The sequence below is a fragment of the Rhinatrema bivittatum genome, chromosome 1, assembly GCF_901001135.1.
Source record: "Rhinatrema bivittatum chromosome 1, aRhiBiv1.1, whole genome shotgun sequence".
Taxonomy (NCBI): domain Eukaryota; kingdom Metazoa; phylum Chordata; class Amphibia; order Gymnophiona; family Rhinatrematidae; genus Rhinatrema; species Rhinatrema bivittatum.
Window position 1 is genome coordinate 60,055,550 of NC_042615.1, and position 19,004 is coordinate 60,074,553.

At 46.9% G+C, this 19,004-nt stretch overlaps 1 long non-coding RNA gene across 1 annotated transcript in view; it reads left to right on the forward strand.

Moving 5' to 3' along the window:
- Positions 1 to 10,140: 10,140 nt before the first annotated feature.
- LOC115095427 overlaps positions 10,141 to 19,004 on the forward strand; it is a 69,197-nt gene continuing 60,333 nt past the window's right edge. The window contains exon 1 of the long non-coding RNA XR_003857772.1: positions 10,141 to 10,254. This is a non-coding gene — a long non-coding RNA (uncharacterized LOC115095427). The remainder of the gene's footprint in view (positions 10,255 to 19,004) is intronic.

A 19,004-nucleotide genomic window follows, 5' to 3' on the forward strand; every position in this document is an offset into this window, starting at 1 on the left:
CGCCAGGAACCTTCATGCACAAATACTGAGGGTATTTTTTCCCCTTATTTTATATCCCCTCCCAACTTATTTTCTCCAATCATTGCAGTGTCAGTCCTGGACTGGGGTCCATGCACCAGGGCTCCCTTCAGAACCCCCGGTCCAACCACCAGGTGTCAGCCCCCTCCCAGGCATGCCTTCCCCACACACAATTAAAATTATTATGCATTCATAATACCAGATTTTACATGAAAAAGGACATTCTGAGGTAAAAATATCACTTACAACATCTATATTATATTTGCATGCAGAAAACCCTGCAAAAATGTAAAAGAAAAAAGGCATTAGGATGGTATTAGGCCTATGGTAACGCATGTTAGGTGTAGGCTTGGCCCTCAGAAAGCCATGAGTAAACTGAATTACAATATAGCAAACCTCCCATACCAAAACAGTACTACATGCCAGCATTTAAAGAGTAACAATAAAAAGGCAACACTGTAAATATTACACCAGCCCCTAAAACACCAATACTCCTGCTATCAGTAAAACAGAACAAGCCAAACTACTATAGACTCTATCCAAAATTACATGCTAGCAGAACATCTCATCTTGCTCACACATGCAGAACACCGACAGGTCCTCACCAAATAATGAACAAAGAGATCATAAAGTGTAAGTATAAGCAGTCAGATAACTGGAAAGCAGAACAATCCAGACTACGTAGGCAGTGCAACAATAGAAAAACAGAAACATCATGCCTCATAAAACAAACAAAATCAAGAAATATAAATTATAATATTAAGACCATTCTAATAAACATGATAAATATTTAAAAAATCGTGACAACTAGAACATCGAATAATTAAAAATTCATATAAAATTTACAAAATGCCAATAAAATATTTCAAAATAGCTGAAACATAAAATAGCACCCAATAATTAAAACTATAAGGATAAAATCAATCCCTTGCTTTCCATACCTGGGAATGTTTGATTTCCAGATGCCCTGAGATTATCATGGATTAATAGGTGTGGGGGATTGTTGCACACAAACTTTTTTTCTCCATGCTCTCTCTCTCATGACCAACCATACACACACACACACACTCTCTCATATATGCTCAATCATATAAACACACACACTCTCACTTGCTCAATTATATACATACAAACATGCTTATTTGCTTTTTCTCTCATGCTCAACCATATACATACATGCATTCTCGATTCCTCTCTGCTTCACATGCTAAACTACACACACACATATACTTTCTCTTTCACATACTCAACCATACACACACATACTAATGCTCTCTCACATGCTCAATCACACACACACACACACACGCTCCTATGCTCGTTCACTCATACACACAGGCTCATAGGCTCTCTCTGTCTCACGTGCTTAATGACAAGCACATTCATATGCTCTCTTACGTCCTCGTGATCTTCCTTTTCGCCCTCTGGAAGCACAAGGGGCAGCAGCAGCCTCTTCCTTCAGCTCCCAGGGGCCATCAGACTCTTCAGCTTTCTTCCAGCCTTCATTGGTGCAGTGTGGCTCCTGCTTCTGACCTGGGGGGAGGGCTGGGTTGGGGGGGGGGGGGGGAAGGAGTATGCAGAGGGAACCAATGCTTCTTGCACCCCATAGCCCATGCTGCTTTTCACTGCTGGGAGGGAGGTTGAGTTTGGAGGAGGCCAATGTTTTGGGGGTTTTTTTCCCTTCCTGTCAGCCGCACTGCTTCTCACTGCAGAAGCGGGGTGAAGGAGGAGGAGGTTGATGTTTCCTGCAGCCCCCGTGGGCCCCCATGGGCCGCACTGCTTCTCATTACCAGAGTGGCGGGGAGGAGGAGGAGGCCCAATGTGTCTCACAGCCCCCATGGGCCGCTCTGCCCCTCACAGCCGGGGTGATGAGAGAAAAGAGGAGGCTGATACTTTTCGCAGCCCCTGCGGACTGCGCCGTTACTCACCGCCGGGGCGGGACATGGAAAAGAAACCCTGATGTTTCCCTCTGCTCCTCGCTGCCAGGGCCGAGGAGGAGTCCGATTACATGTAACGGCCCTCTGGACCGCGCCACTTCTCACTGCATGTGGGGGAGATACTTCAGCACGATGGCGCCCCTGGGGAACGGCGCCTACGGCCATAGGCTTTCTATAGCTCTGGTTCTCTACACAAGACAGAAGAGGCGAAGAAAGGAAATAACAGAAGAGAAGGGAGTGGATTAGGGAGCAGAGTTGGGGTTTTTAAAAAAATTTTTTAATCCCCTTCTCTCCTGTTTCCTGCATGTGAAAATGAGCTGCAGCCGTAAGCAGAAAAGCTGTTATCTGCTGCCCGGGATTCAGGCACTGGCCAACAGGACCTGCCGGCCTGATCATCTGTGCTCAGATCCAGGCCAGCACCTCAGTGTTTCACAGCAGTAAGAGACACCAGCGGTAGCTCTTAAACTTGTAGGAGCTTCTCTCGGAGAACATGTGAAATCACGCCTGCCTCTTCCAGCTAGCTGCAGCATGAGCCCTGGAGCGTGGCAATTAATGGGCAGCAGGCAGGGCATGGGTAGCTGTGCTCTGCTTGGTGCCTCCTCATCCTTCCCTGTCTTTGAATCCTTCCAGCATCTGTCTTATCCCCAGGCTGAGTAAGATGGAGAGAATGTGCACTGAGAAGTGGATGTGACTCACAGATTTGAAAGCAGCAGCAGCAATGAAGGTAATTAACTGAGCCAGCTGCCTTCACCACCCCAGCTTCTCCCTTCTCCTGCACTTATTTATACAGAAGGAGCAGGTCCATTGGTTTGGGTTCATGTGTGTGTCTTTGCCCACCTTCTCTCTCCTTTTGTTTTAAAACTTGGAGGACAGACTGGTGGCGCTTTTGATGGTTTCCTAGCCCATACGAGTCCTCTCTATGTCTGCACCGCCTGCTCCGTGGATGCTGGTGTACCATCCGGCATTTTTGTTAATGTAGGTGTGCCTTGGGCATGAAAAGATTGGGAAACATTACAACACATGAGTCACTCCTCATGCAGCCCCCCAAAAATGTGATCCTGTTGGCCATTGCCTGGGTTGCCTAATGGTTGCACTGCCTCTGCCGACGTATTGCAAGTCTTTCTGAAAAACCCGCACCATTCCTGAGAAGCAGGCTGCTGAGAGCCCTCAGACTTACGTGCTCCACCACCAGGCACCCGTGCTGTGATACGTTTAAAGGCAGAATCAATTTTCGTTCCAACCCAACCTGCAAGACTGGCCCGTGGTGCCGGCCGTGCATCACATAATACTGGCACAGGGTTGGAATTCATGCTCATTCCTATTGGCAAGAAAGGGGCATCCCCTACAGGAAGACGGAGTAGTACCTCATGTGCTGGGCAGCCTCAGGATACAAGCGTCATATTTCCAACGTGCAAATGGCTGTAATAATAATTGACAGAGCTGAAAGTTAATGCTGCGGGGTCATCTATAACCAATTAAAATTAATCCTTTTCAAACTGTCCCATCCCATTTGAAGGTGGGTGGGGACTTATTTTTTCGCAAGGGTTTTGACTTCCACAGATCGAAGTTAATGGCAAAGAAAGGTGCTTTATGCATGTCAGAGTCCCTGATTAGGAGTGTCCTAATCAGCTAAATAAATGGCTGTGTGCCAGTCTGGTGCTTTCTCATGTGATGTGGCATACGCAGCTATGCACCATTTCGCAACTTGTCCAGACAGTTTTATTCCTTCCTTTCTATTGTAATGACATTAAAGGAAAGTACTTTCTCTCTCTCTCTCTCTCTCTCCCTCTCTCTCTCTCGCTGAAGCACAGTGACCTTGGATGCTGAATAGGGCACTGCAGATCTGCACACCTGTACCATGGAAAGCAGATGCAAAACAGTTGCATCTGATGAAAGTTTTTTCAGTTTTCCTCATCCAGCCCTCCCTGCTCCCTTTCCACCTCCCTCTGTCCCCCACCCAATCACACAGATAGACAGAGTGCAGAAAGTGGTTTAAGGGTTGTGGCGGGGAGGGAGCTGAAGCGATATCTTTAGTAAAGCTCTGGCTCTGGTCGGAACAGAAGGGCCACTGGGCACCGTCCCTGGGTTGGACCCAAAACAGATTACAGGAAGAAGAGCTATACAGGTGTATAAGGTGGAAAGAGCGGGTAAAGAAGGAAAGGGATTGAGATGGGTTGCAGTAGTGCAAACGGTAGTGGTCAAGGCTGAGTGAGAAGAGTTAAAAGCAAAAGCAGGGAATGGTATAATCTTTTCCCTAGCACACCTGCGAATGTGCCCCTGTAGAGAAGGGGCTGTCATGCCTTAGGAGTTGAGTCTCCAGTACTTCCTTTGCTAGCAGCTGCAGCAGTAGTCTGTCCCTTACAGGGTGTACAGCAGAGAAGCAGGAGGCTCGGTCACTGTAGCTTTAACATAGGCTAGAGCTTACCTGGGCTGTCTAAATACCTGGCTTGTAGCAACATAACACTGCGAGAAGTGACAGGAAGCAGTTAAAAAGTAAAAGTAACTGGATGCCCAACAAGTACATATGTACAAGGTTTGTAAAGTTGCATAGCAAGGTTTCTTGGCTGTAGCAATGTTGTCTTAGGAAAGCAGTGAAATCATGATGTTTACCATAGCATTTAGTAATGGAACTAAATTTTGTGTGCTTTACAGTGACTTTTAGAGGATTTTTATTTTAATGTTTCTTACTAATTTGCACTAAAAGATTTGAATTTTGGGTTTTGTGCATAATTTGCTTTTTAGTGGATTATCCCTCATTTTTTATATGTTTTTACATTCTGCATTTTATGTTGAATGCTGAGGACTTTTATTGTACTTTTATTCCTTTTTGTCATAAAATACCTTGAAGGAAAACCGGAAGTGCTGTCCAGAGTGTCGTATTGGCTTACGCGATCCTGACTTGGCAGCTTTTTGCTTGGGTCGAGATGAGAGGAGCTGGTGTGGGAGGGGCAACATTGTCCTCCAATCGCGAGGTGAAGAATCTGGCGCGGTCGCCCAGCGGCCTACGTACGGTGTCCAACAGAAGAGCGGTTCAGCAGCCCCTTCTGCTTGGATGAGCCTCGGTGGGTGCGAGACCCGGCGCTGTCGGTGCGGCTTGCCTGTTTCTAAGGCGTCCGTGCAGAGAAGTCTTGGGCACGGGAGTCGGAGAAGCTCGCTCACTCTCCCGCCTTTCTGGGCCTGGCCCATGCGTGTGAGCCAAGCTGCTGCAGAAGCACTCTCCCCCCAGTAAACCCGTTAGCGTTTTCAGAGCCTCCTTTAAGTTCACTTCGGCCCTTGGCCATGTCGTTGCTGATTTTTCCCTCCCTGGCTTGGTAACTTGACATTTGAGGGCCGATGCAATACGAGCGCGTAGAAAACGGGCGCTCGTATTGAGCGTCTGTTCCCCCAATGGGCGCCCATCCACCTTTCCTGGGTGCGCGATTCAAATATGTAAATGAGGTGCTGTGCTAGAAAGGGCACGCTAGGGATCGACTGTGCATCGCCAGTGCGTCTTCGTCATTGGGCTCCCGGGGGAGAGGTGGCTGTGCGTGGGTTCGGAAAACAGACGCTCAATTTACGAGCATCCGTTTTCCGAACCCACGCACAGCCATGGCTCAGGAAAACAGATGCCTGTAAACTGAGCGTCTGTTTTTCTAACCTGACTGCCATCAAGACTTTTATTTTCCGGATGCTGCTGTCTGTGGTTCCACCTACCTAATATTGTGATGATATTAAGTAGGAGGAACCACAGAAAAGCAGTATTTTCTTCTTTTTTTGTGGAGGCATGGGGTGCCTTAAGACTTAACGCCAGCTCCAGGGCTGGCGTTAATGTTTGGGAGCAAAAATGCGCACCTGAGGTGCACGGTAATTTTTTGCTAATAGCCTCCTCTGCCTGGCATTTACATGTGATAAGAGCTATTAGCTACGCACTAGTTTGGATGTGCGTTTTGGACGCGCGTTAATCCTATTATTGCATCGGGAGTTATTCTAGGGTGTCCAAACTGCACGTTAAGCTGTGCGCCTCGCTGAGTGCACTATATTGCATCAGCCCCTTGGGGCATAAGCAGATTGCATCTCTGCGGAGGGGTGTTAATGCGTGGTGCAGATCTGCCTATTTGCCCCCGTCTCCCCCTTCGATAACTGAAGCTCTCTGCCCACTCTGACACAAGCGCTGGAGCTTATTCTCTACATCTGAGCAGGAGTAAAATTTCCAATGCTAGGAAAATGAGAGTAAGCCAGCGCACCTTTCTTCATTGGGAGGGGTTAGCTGAGAGCATGGAAATAGCTAATAGCACAGAATTCCCATGCAAGGGTGCTAACTTAAACCGAAGTACTGTGCACACATTTTTTTTTAATTTCTTTATTTATCTATTTCAAAATTTAGAGAGAAGGAATATTATACCATTTATTACATATTCAATCAACAAATGTTTTCTTGTAAATAATATACATGCCAACATTTCTGTCAATCTAAAAAAACAAAAACAAAAAAAAGTGGAAAAAGCATATTCCTTTCAATAAATTTAGCATAAAGAAATCAGGAGATCCAATACTACAAATAGGACATCATCATAATTCTGATACTAAGGAAAAAGGAAGGAAAATAGTATTTCACCTATTCTAATTTAGCACTAGTAATTAAGGTCAGTCAGTTATCCATTGTACGGCTATCCAACAGTTGTCTCAATTGGTTGGGGTCAAAGAAAATGTATCTGTTTTCACCTAACTTCAAATTACACTTACATGGATATCGAATAATCATTTGACCCCCCCAAATTTCTAACCTCTTGACTCATATTCAAGAAGTTTTTTTCTACGCTTTTGTGTTTCTTTTGTCAAGTCCGGATAAATCCAGATCTTTTGACCCATGTGCACACATTTGTTTGAGCGGAAAACCTCCTTGCAGCATCAGCCGTAAAGTTTATGCTCAAAAAAACGGGTGCACCACAATGTTGACCTTTCAGAGCTGCCAATGGACCAATTCCTGGAGACAAGAGTTGAGGCCAGTGCTGGCTTTTTGACACTCTACTCTTTGTGGTAGCCGTAGAGCTGATTTACACATGGGAGAAGCATGACTACAGATTCCACAATGCACTGGGAATTATGTTCAAACACCACGAATGGCCAAAAAGTCCACCTCCAGCAACCGGGTCGCTCGGTTAGCTTTGTACTCCTGCAGCCCCTGGGTAAAGGTCCTACTCCTAGGAACCATGCTTCAAACCCATCTCTTACAGTTCTGTCTTCCCAAGTTCTTAATTAATCTGACTGTCCATGATTCCCTGAGCAAGAAGAAGTATGCTCTTCAAGGCCCTGTGCGTTGCTTTAAGTAAAATCCCAATTTTACAGTCCATTACAAACGGCACTAACGATCACAGTAGCTGGAAGCACTGAATGGTTTCCTACAAAACGTTTCCTGATGAATGGTGCAACTGATGAAAGTTCTTTCCGGCTTTGCAGGCCAATGCTATATTGTGCGCTGAGCCTAGAGCACAGGCTAACGAGCTCTTGGACGTGCGTTTTGGACGCGCTAGGCTAACACCCGATGAATGAAGGGGATTAGCGCATCCAAAATGTGCCTCCAAACCAGCGCATTGCTAATGGCGCTCATCACATGTCAATGCGTGTAGATGAGGCTATTAGCTTTTACCCCAAATACAAAAAAATCACCGTGCGCCCGATGCGCACATTTTAACATGGAAAGCTTAACGCCAGCCCCGGGGATGACGTTAAGTCTTTATGCGCTACAAAGCATCTAAAAAAAACCCCCACAAAGCCACAAAAAAGCCCAAAATACTGCTTTTCCATGGTTCCTCCTGCTTATTGTCCCGATGCTAAGTAGGAGGAACTACAGGAAGCAGCATAAAAAATATTTTTAATGGCTGACAGATTAGGGAAACAGATGCCCATTAATTGAGCATCCGTTTTCCTAACCGGCGCTCAGCCACTTTCCTAGGCGCCCAATGCCTTGGATGCCCTAGGGATGCACAACTTATCCCGAGCTCATCCTTTTTAGCATGACCCCTCATTTAAATAATGCATCGCTCGCCCAGGAGAGGTGGTTGGGCATGGATTAGGAGAGCGGGCGCTTAATCATGAGCGCCCGTTTTACGTGAGCTGATATTGCGTCAGCTTGTTAGTTGTTTTGACAGTTGATATCACAAATTCAAGTCTTTATGTTGACCTCTCATCTCTCCAATAAATTTATATAGATGATTTAAATCATTTCCAGTCTAGTTTTCTCTAGTCAATTATGGTTTGTAAGCTCCCTCCCAATTAACAATTCCTTTTATTCAATTTAGTCAAAGTCCCTACAGAAAATTCCCAATCACTCCAAGCTCCTGGTTGCTCATGGGACTTGATGAGCATCTTTGTTACTCCTTTAGAGGATAATGAACCCTTTGATAGGATCAGGCAGACTCCTCCTCTCACCTTACTTATTTTATATTCCACTTTCAAGGACTTCAAAGCAGATTACATTCAGGTACTGGTGGTACTTCCCTGATCCCAGACAGCTCACAATCTTTGTGCCTGAGTCCATGAAGGATGAAGTGACTTGCCCAAAATCAATAGAACCCTGGCTTCCCTGGATTGCAGCCCACTGCTCTAACCACTAGGGTAGTCCTCCATTCCTCTTCGGCCCACTGCTCTAACCACTAGGGTAGTCCTCCACTCCTCTTCAGCCCACTGCTCTAGCCACTAGGGTAGGCCTCCACTTCTCTTTTCCCACTGCTCTAACCACTAGGGTAGTCCTCCACTTCTCTTTTCCCACTGCTCTAACCACTAGGGTAGTCCTCCATTCCTCTTTGCCCACTGCTCTAACCACTAAGGTAGTCCTCCACTCTTCTTCGGCCCACTGCTCTACACAAGGTAGTCCTCCACTCCTCTTCGGCCCACTGCTCTAACCACTAGGGTAGTCCTCCACTTCTCTTCGCCCACTGCTCTAACCACTAGGGTAGTCCTCCACTCTTCTTTGGCCCACTGCTCTAACCACTAGGGTAGTCCTCCACTCTTCTTTGGCCCACTGCTCTAACCACTAGGGTAGTCCTCCACTCTTCTTTGGCCCACTGCTCTAACCACTAGGGTAGTCCTTCACTCCTCTTCAGCACACCTTACAGTTCACCTGTATTCCCTGACTGAGACACACCACACCTTCAGCTGGCATACATTGAGCCCCTGGTTCAGTACTCAGGCGTGTTAAAACACAAAAACTTCAAAAAAGGAAAACCAAAACGTGAGATGAGGAGGGTGGTAAGACCCCCTATCTCAGGACACACAAAAGTTAACAGGTTTCCAGGCGTGGTCTGCACTGTTTAGGACACGGTCCTTCAAAAGGTTGAAAGCTCTCAATCTCCTTTTCTGAATCTGGGTCTCAGTCCAGAGACCCCAGAGGCCTTCCTCCTGAAAAATAAACCAAACCAGGGAACAGCCATGGAGATGTCCCTGCAGGACAACCTAAAGTTCCATGGGGTGTATATACTTTATGATCAAACCATTCTAGGCTCCCAGATGGCAGGACACCCCCCCACATTAGCTACATGTCTGTTTCCCCTTGTAATAACAGAATATCCCTCATGGTTACTGGTAGAGATCTAGCAGGATCTCTTATACTCTGCTTTCATTCCACTTTGAAACCCTATCCCTCCCCCCTGCAACACACACACACACATGCTTCGCCCTCACTCACATGCAAAACTTTTGTCAGAACCATTAAAGAACATTACAATAATTTTTCCAATACTCCACTGGTTTAGACAAATAAGTTATCTGATAAAGCAAGCTTTGCATTAACTGGATGTGACTGTCTCTCTTTCATCATTAGTCCTGTGCTGCACAATTCAAATGAGTAATGACAGAATTATGGACGCCGGTCACGTGTCTCCTTGAAGGACAGCCATGCGGGAGCCTTTGTTTGCTGTAATCTTGAGTTCTGGTGTCTGAGAACAGCTTCCTCTCCCAGTCCTCTCCCACCTGTTTACTCTGATAAGCTCTCAGCTGCCTCCTTATTTTCTGCCTTCATTTTTTGCAGTTGAAAGCCTTGCAGGGCACAAAGAGAAAGCGGTCAGCACCTGCTGGCTCCCCCTTTAAACTTGGGGGGCCTGCATATGTTATAGCTCTGTGCTTTCCTCTCTCATCTTATTCCTTGGTCAGCTGTTATTTTAACCTAATGTGGTTTTTTTTTCTTATTGTCCATATTTTTCCCAAATAAAGGTGGCAATTTTTGGGCCAGTGGGGGAATGCAGGCACTTTTACACCTGTTCTGAAGAAGGTGCAAAATACCCATTGTGAAAGTGCGGGTAGGAATTTGAAGTGACTTCAAAGGGTAAGCCCTCTGAACAATATCTACTTTGGTGCTGTGCATCCTGACTTGGACACGAAAGAGTGCAAACTGTTGGGCTGTAGGTCCCCATCCCAGAAAGTTTACCCTTTGACTTCATTTGCCTTGCCTTGCCCATATGGCCTTGCTTGCAAGATTGCGCCCAAGTCTGCATGCACAGTGCCAAACAAGCATGCAAGGCCATTGTGCTACAGTGCCAGTGTGTACTGATCAGCTGATAGTGCCCACCCCTGAGAGCTTAGGCTTCGATTTTCCTTGCCATGCTTTCTCACAATGCTTTCTTGCATGCGAGATTGGTGCTGTGCATCCTGACTGTGGACATAAACCTCACATGCCTGGCCATTGCAGCAAGGCATGGCAAATAGAACGGAAGTGTAAGCTCTCTGGTTTAGGCAGCTACAGCTGAATAGTACACACTGGCACTGTGGCACAATGACCTTGCCTGTGAGATGATGCCCACATCAAAATGCACAGTGCCAATCTCACATGCAAGGCCATTTTGGTAAAGAAAGGGTAAAGAGGGGGAGGGGAGGGATGGGGAAAGAAAGAGTAGTGGGAGGGGAGGGAAGAGAAAGGAAGGGAAGAGAAAGAGTTGTGGGGGAAGGAGAGGAGAGGGAGGGCAAAGAGAGGTCCTTGGATGCAAGAATGTGCCCCAATGCCAGGATGCACGCACTAATCTTTCATGCAATGCAAGTAAAATAAAAATGTAAGCAATCTAGGGTGGGCACCTACAGCTGAACAAAGAGTAAGCTCTCGGGGGTGAGCACCCATAGCTAAACAATACTCCAAAGTTGGGATGCACAGCGCTGGCATTTTGTTCAGCTGTAGGTGCCTGCCGCAGAGAGCTTATGCTGCAAATCTAACTTCTGGTTTTGAGGTGGAGTAAACAGATTTCTGGTGGCCATGGTTTTGCATTGCAGCCACCAGTATGGTAGAAGCAGCCAGACACCTTTATATGGGCAGAGCAATAGAACAACACGGCCGTCAGAAATGCGAGTTAGCTTTTACTTCACCTCAGACCCCAGAGTTAAATTTCATTAAGCTGTCTGCCCTTTACCCTACCTCCCTGCACTGCTTGAGAATAGATAATACCTTCATTAACTTGGGATTTGCATGCACCAGCGCTAATTTTAGTGCTGATTTTTACTTTTGCTTTAGCGCACATTTTTTTCAGCTCCAGAAACCTTGTCAAATACCCAGGAGCTAACTTACCGCATAAAAATGTGCGCGATAACAGCAGTAAAAATCATCGTCAGCATCAGCGCACCTTATTGTATCAGCCTCTTAGTAGGGACCAGCATAACGACCCAGGGCTCCACACACTGCTCCTTGGCCTGGCTTGGGTAGGGCTTGCGGCGGAGGCAGAATTTTCAGCCCCCCCCCCGACGGACAGGAGTCCCAGCCATCGTATAACAGCGACACCTAGTGGTCAGACTCAGGATCTCCTCGTCCCTAAAGGTGCTGTGATCTGTGGTTCCCCACCCCACGTCGTCCTCACCAAGGACTGATGCTGCAGCGAGAAAGGAGGGAGAAGTCTAAAATGGTGAAAATTGACAGATAGCTGTGAATAAAAGCTCAGAGTGCTGCGCTGTAGAGATCAGCTGCAACTGAACCGGAATCTGTAAAGAACAGAAGGAAACTGCTGGACCTAAAAAAAAAAACCAAAAAACCCAGCGAGAAGTGGATCAAACTGAATATTTTATGAGATTACCTAAAACCAAGGAAGTAAAGTACCAACCTGCCAATTGAAAAGGAAAATCGCTAGGAGAAATGTATCTGAAATTAAAGGCTGCTGGGGTATAATTAAAAGAAGTGTGGCAGACGTAAACAAACGCTTTCAAGGGTTTATATTCCAAGCTTTACGCTCAAGAGAATCTGTGGATGGCATTCAACGCTCAACTTTTTCTGAAGCTACTTTTATATTGCTTGTTTAAATGAAGTTTACGAGCTTGAAACAAGGCATATTAAAAACTCAGTTATGTATTTTGCATAACTTGAAGAGAATATATGTGACACACACATTCCCTTCGTGGAGAGAAGCGGAGTATGTTCCAGATTTCCTTTGGATATGGCATGGAGGTGTATTCGATGTTAAACAAGTCCAGGGGAGTGTTTTTTGTTTTTAAGTCATCGTGAGTGCCATGCATGACGCTTTCCTTACTTCTCTATAAGCTGCTCTGGAGGGCTGTATATGTCCCTTTCTAACTATCAGGCCGCATGTAGACGCGCGTTTCCGACACGCTAGCTTTACCCCTTATTCAGTAAGGGGTAATAGCGCGTCCAAAACGCGCGTCCAACCCCCCCCCCCCCCCCCCCCGAGACTAATAGCACCCGCAACATGCAAATGCATGTTGATGGCCCTATTAGTCATTCCCGCGCGATACAGTAAGTAAAATGTGCAGCCAAGCCACACATTTACTTTAAGAAATTAGTGCCTACCCAAAGGTAGGCGTTAATTTCTGCCAGCGCCGGGGAAGTGCACAGAAAAGCAGTAAAAACTGCTTTTGCACCCTCCGACTTAATATCATGGCGATATTAAGTCGGTGGTCCCAAAAGTTAAAAAAAAATAAAATAAATTTAAAATCAGCCCACGGCTCATGGGTTGAAAACCGGACGTCCAATTTTGCCGGCGTCCGGTTTCTAAACCCGTGGCTGTCAGCGGGCTCGAGAACCGACACCAGCAAAATTGAGCGTCGGCTGTCAAACCCGCTGACAGCTGCCGCTCCTGTCCCTAGCGCCTCTTTTTACTGCGGGCCCTAATTTAAATATTTTGTTTTACTGTATCGCGCTCGCCCGCTCTCCCGCGAACTTTACTGTATCGGCCTGTATGTTACTATCTGTCACAAAAGCAGGCCCGGCACCACTGGGTGTGCAAAGCATGCAATTGCACAGGGCAGCACACCTGGTGGGGCGGCGTTGGGAGCAGGGAGAGACCCGCAAGGCCACCAGTGGACCCCATCCCACCTGTGGCCCGGAAGAGGAAGAGGCCCGTGAGGACGCGCCGGTGGATCCTATCTCACTGGTGGCCTGGAAGAGGAATTGGCCGAAGAAAGAAGGAGGAGCCAGTTCTCGTATTCATTCTCAGTGCCAGCGTTCACTTTCCAAAACACGTGCAGCTAGCACAATTTCTATGCTGATTTCACAATGCACAAGATCAGCATAGAGGAAGTGCTAGGCTTGTATGGTTTGATTAGTGCACGGGCCGGCACATGAGAAGCAGCAGAAAGGCCCCCAGTGGTGTGTGTGTGTGAATGAATGAACGAATGAGTCTTATTGGGGAGTGAGGATGTGATGTGGTGAATGAGAGCCTGACCTGGGGGTGTGGTGTGTGTGAATGAGAGCCTGACTGGAAGCGGGGGGGGGGGGGTATGTGAATGGGATCCTGTCTGGGGTGTGGGGGGGTGTTTTTCTGTGTGCATGAGAACCTGACTAGGATGTGTGTGGGGGGGGGGGAGGGGTAGGAATCTGCCTGGGGTGTGTGTGTGTATATGGGAACCTGTGTGGGATGTGTATGATTTTTGTGTGTGTATGGGAACCTGTCTGGAATGTATGTGTATGTGTGTGTGTGTGTATGGGAATCTGTCTGGGGGGGTGTGTGTGGGTGTGTGAATGGGAGCCTGCCTGAGTGTGTTTGTGTGTATGTGAAGACAATTTGTGCTGCCTCACTAATCCATGCCTTACTCAGGATGATTGGAAGTAAAATGTTTTCAGGTTTGCAGAGCAGTGAATTTTCCATCCTTATTAGTTTTACTTATTGGATGTCTGTGTTTGCCATTTTGTAATAATTTATTGTTGTTTGGGAAATTTTTACAATTTTGTATGAGCTCTTAATTATTGGAAGTTATTCTATTCTTTAGATCATTATAAAAGGAATATTGCCAAGTATGGTTTTTAATAATATGATTGATTTATATTCCTTGATTTTATTGTTTGATGAATGATTTATGAAGACTGGTGATGTTTCTGTTTCTCTTTTGTTGCATTGCATACAGAGTCCGGCTCGTTGTGGTTTGCGGTTTCTGGTTTAGTTTCTGTTTATAATTTATAGTCTCTTTATTCTGAATTTGGTGAGAGTGAGTCTGTGTTCTACATGGTTAATTGAGGTGGGATATTCTGTGTAAAAAAAACCCCCAAAAAACAAGGAGGGGGCAGCACAGTAATTGTTCTCACAGGGCAGCAAAAATGCTGGCACCGGCCCTGCACAAAAGGTATGAAAGTTTACCTGTAAAACCAAAATTATTTCAAGAAAAATATAGTTTCTGAAATGCTTTGGGAGGGCTCATGTCTCAGAGTTCACACTGCAGAAATTACAGAGATTCACTCTATAATTCACTGTCCAGGCCAGTCACGTGCTTCCAATTTCTCAGCAAAGGGCTCTCCCTGGATCTGCTCTACTCACTGAGTCACTCTTTGTTTTCATTCAGTAGTTAGCAAGGGGTCCCCGAGAGCCCTCTCCAGCACAGCACTAACACCGTTCCTTGACGTACGTCAGAAAAAAACAGGGAAAGCAGGAGCTAATATCAAACCTCACTGAAAAAAATCTCCTGTAGTTACTATAATGTTACACCTTGTTAGCTATTATAAGAGGAAAGAACCTCAGTGCTGGAGATCGCTCCAGTCCCCCCCCCCCCCCCCCCCAAGACTTGCCAAAAGTCCCTGGTTGTCCAGTGGGGGTCCTGGAGCGATCTCCTGCACTCGGGCCGTCGGCTGCCAGTATTCACAGTGGCGCCGATAGCATTTGCCCTTACTATGTCACAGGGGCTACCGGTATCAATCCCAACACAGGCCAAGGGTCCACATTTCCAGAGAGATCATAACAGCAGGTTGTGAATAAAATTAAATAAAATATTTTGAGTTGTCTGTGCTGGAAGTCTAAAATAAGATTGGAGAGTTAGAATGTATGATACTGAACGAAGATGAAGGCATAATAGGCATCTCAGAGCCCTGGTGCAAAGAGGATAATGGAATATTGTGATACCAGGGTACAAATTATATTGAAAAGATGGGCCAGCTCAAATTGGTGGGGGGATGACTCTATGTTAAGGATGGCATAGAGTCAAACAGGATAAAAGTTCTGCAGGAGTCAAAATACAACATGGAATCTCTATAGATAGAAATTCCCTGTGTGATGGGAAGGAGTATAGCAGTGGGGGTATACAACTACCAGGATGAAGAGACTGTAGGTAGGGCCTGATTTTCAAAAGCATTTACACACTTAAAACTGGATTTTACATGTGCAAATGCACTTTGCCCGCATTAAGTGGCTTTTGAAAATTGCTACAAAAATGCCATTAAATTGTCAATAGGTTTTATCTGCGTTAAGTGCACTTAATGTGAGTAAATGTCTTTTGAAAATTTTTACCACAGTACGTTACATTTACATGCGTAACTCCTTTGAAAATTCACTTAGTGGTGAATTGCTGACAGAAATGAGGAAAGCTAACAAATTAGGCAGCGCAATAACAATTGGAAATTTCAGTTACTCAAATGTTAACTGGCTAAATATCTCATCAGGACATGCAAGGGAAGTGCTTCAGAGAACAGCTGGTCCTGGAAACAAGGAGATGGAGGGACTGCTCTAGATCCAGTCCTCACTGCAGTGCAGGATCTGGTGTGAGAGAGAGGTGAACGTGGTGGTGCCGGGCCCATCCTGCACGGGTGGGGCCATAAAATAATTTGATCTCTTTGGGGCTGGAAACTCTCTTCTTCCCAAGGCTGGGGGGAGATTTACTTCCAGAGCCCCATGTGACAGGGGTGTGACTCTTATTTGTATTCTCATGGGAGGGATGCTGTCAGTACTAGAAAGAAGAGACAGGAGACTTAGGCTGAGTGTCCAAAATCAATATCCTTACTGATGGGTAATCACATGTATAATGGTAAAATTCAACGTAATCCTTTTAGTCTCCATGGGTGACTGTTACAATTCTTTCTTATTCTATCTGGGCGAGGATCTCTTTACTTGGGAAACCCCTACCTTCCAGAGCTTTGTTAATGAGGTTCCCAGTGGTCTGGGATCTTCTTATTGGGATAGGAAAAACCCCTTCCAACTAGCCAAAAATATTTTACCAAGTCTCTGCTCAGGATTCTTAATTATCTCTCTTCCCCGGGCAAAGACTCCGAAGGGGGGGGGGTCTCAGATGTAACTCAAATTTACTACTACTTACCAGTTTTCTTCAGCCCTTCTTGATCTCACTCGCTTCACAGATCCCAAGTAGGGAAGGGAATCCTGGAAACCGCAGCTTTCAAGAAGGGGGCAGCAAAACTCTCCCTCCCAGATCTTCCAACAAAATGCCGCTTAGTCCCGAAAACGGATAATAACACCGGAGTTGTTCCTTGCAGCGGGTCACCACCACTTCAGGGGCAGCACTCCCCTATCCCTGGCCATCTCAAACACAAGGCTCCTCGCTTTCTGAGTCCAAGAAGGCCCAGATGCCTCGCAAGGCCTCCTACCACAGAGATTGCAAAAACCTGAAAACTACCCGGGGGGAGGAAATCCCAACCGGCCAGCGAGTGGACTGGAAGAGAAACTCCCTGCTGACCCCGGTCAGGACCAGCAAGCAGGGCTTGCTTGGCTCCTCTGACCGTGCCTGGAAAAAAATGAACAGCGGCAAAGACTCTGCACACCCTCCTAACTTCAACTCGACTCTGCGGCCACCCCCAAAGCTGCTTTTGTTAATTCTCAGGAGGCGGAGCTTCCCAGCACCCTCAACGGGAAGGGCTGCATTTGAATGGAAGCCTCCCTTTACACCAGACTACTTCCTGAATATAGGGCATGGCCAGGGCTCGGGGGGGCCGGATAACCTGCAGGGCCAGAAGTGGGCCGTGGACATTCCCAAGAGATAAACAAGCGTCCCCTCAAAATGGGTGCTCCAACCTAAAAATAGTTTCCTGCTGTTGATTCCGAGTAAAACGGGGTGAAACAGTGCGAGAAGGAAGCAACAAAAAAAGTCACAGTGCCTAATCAGCTCCTCGCTTCTCACAACACAGAAATACTTCATTCCCTTTATATGGTCTTTTCTTCGGCCTACCCTGGCCCTGCTTTTCTTTCCTTGTCCAGATTAAGTTAATCGCAATGTGCTGGTCAGCTCAGGGAAGAAAGCCCTCTGGATCTGCAAACAGGGATCCACCGAGCCCCGTAGCTCGTGCAGGCACCAGTCCCACCAGGATCCCACCACACTTTCTTTTTCACTACTCAAAACAGCATCAGACAATTCTTATATTCCTTCAGGCCTCCTGAGACTCTGGCAGAGAATCTGTGCCCGAACTCCTGCTTCTCCGCCCCTGTAACCCTGGAAGAGGGTGAAAGCGACCTCCTTTCACCTCTGTGACTCTGGAGAAGCCCCAGACCAAGGATAGTCAGGGATTTTTTTTTTTTTTATAACCTTCTCCTGACCTAAACCAAGCCCCGGGGGGGCTGTAACAGGCAGTGTGTGCGACGCCCTCTGACCAAAAGATGCCTTTAGTCCCTGGGACCCTCTCCCACCCAGTAACTCGCACCTATGGGATGTTCCTTAGAAAGGAAAACCACCACCTTTATACCACACAATTTCATCTTACTTCACTGCCCCTTCATAGACTTCCCGTTAGGGGGGAAAATCTCCACTTTAACACGGCACATCCTTAGACCAGCAACATTTACACGCCTGTGGCACACTGGGGCCACACCGAAATGGCCCATCCAGCCTGCCCAGCTGAGTTTTCCTCTTCTTTTGTTAGATGCGCGGCGTACAAGATTCCCAAATGCAACCCAACACCGGCTACCCCCTTGGGGGTCTCCCATGTGACCTGTCTGGCCCCCTCTCACACCTGACCCTGGCGTGGCCCAAACCCCTCCCCCGTGTTGGCCTCCCCAGGCTTTCTTGGAGCTGTGAGGCACTCGGACCGCTGGGGCTGCTGCTGCTGCTCTCTCCCACTCGGATCCTTTCTAGAAGGTCTAGGGTCCCCCTCCATGTTCATGTGCTCAAGGAAGGACGAAGGCAGTGCAAATAAAAAATAAAACAAGGTGGAAAGAAAATAAAAAAACAAAAACCCAGTATTCTGGGAAAGAGAAGTCGGCCATGACATTGAGGCTTTCTTTGCAGGAGCCCGGATTAGCCTGGCACACGTGGGACAGGGCGATGCCCTTCCTTGCACTGTTTGTTGTTGCTGGGCGCTGGGATGTTTGCCTGGGGTTTTGCCCTCTGACTAAACAGTGATGCAGAGGAAAGTGGAACCGGTGGGGGGAGGGAGAGCGCACGTGAGAGGGGAGAACACTTTCTCCAGATCCTAAACCAATCTTCGCTGACCTTTTCCTCAGCCATGAGTCATTTTGTTTAAATAACAAAGAGCACGTTTTCTACAGCGGTGAGGAAGCAGCCCTTGCACAAGCGTCCCACTACAACACGCAGGACGACCTAATATCAAACGTCAGTTAAAAAAAAAAAAAGAATCCTGTCCCGATTGATCCCTTGTGGCCCATGGAAAAGTAGCCCGCCTGCGTGGCACCGGTATCGGAGGCGGGCTACTTTTCCGTGGGCCACCCCGTTACAAGAGATCAATCGGGACAGGAATCATTTTGTTTGTTTCCATACGGGAAACGTATGGTCCTTTTTGTTATGACATAATTATGAATTTGGTGACTGGAAAAAGGCCTAAAAAGAGATAGCAGTGTGGTAAAATAAAGCAATCGGTTTTTGCAAAGCAGAAATGGCTGAAGTTTGAGAGACTTCAGCTCTTTGCCCAGCCATTCGCCTCTC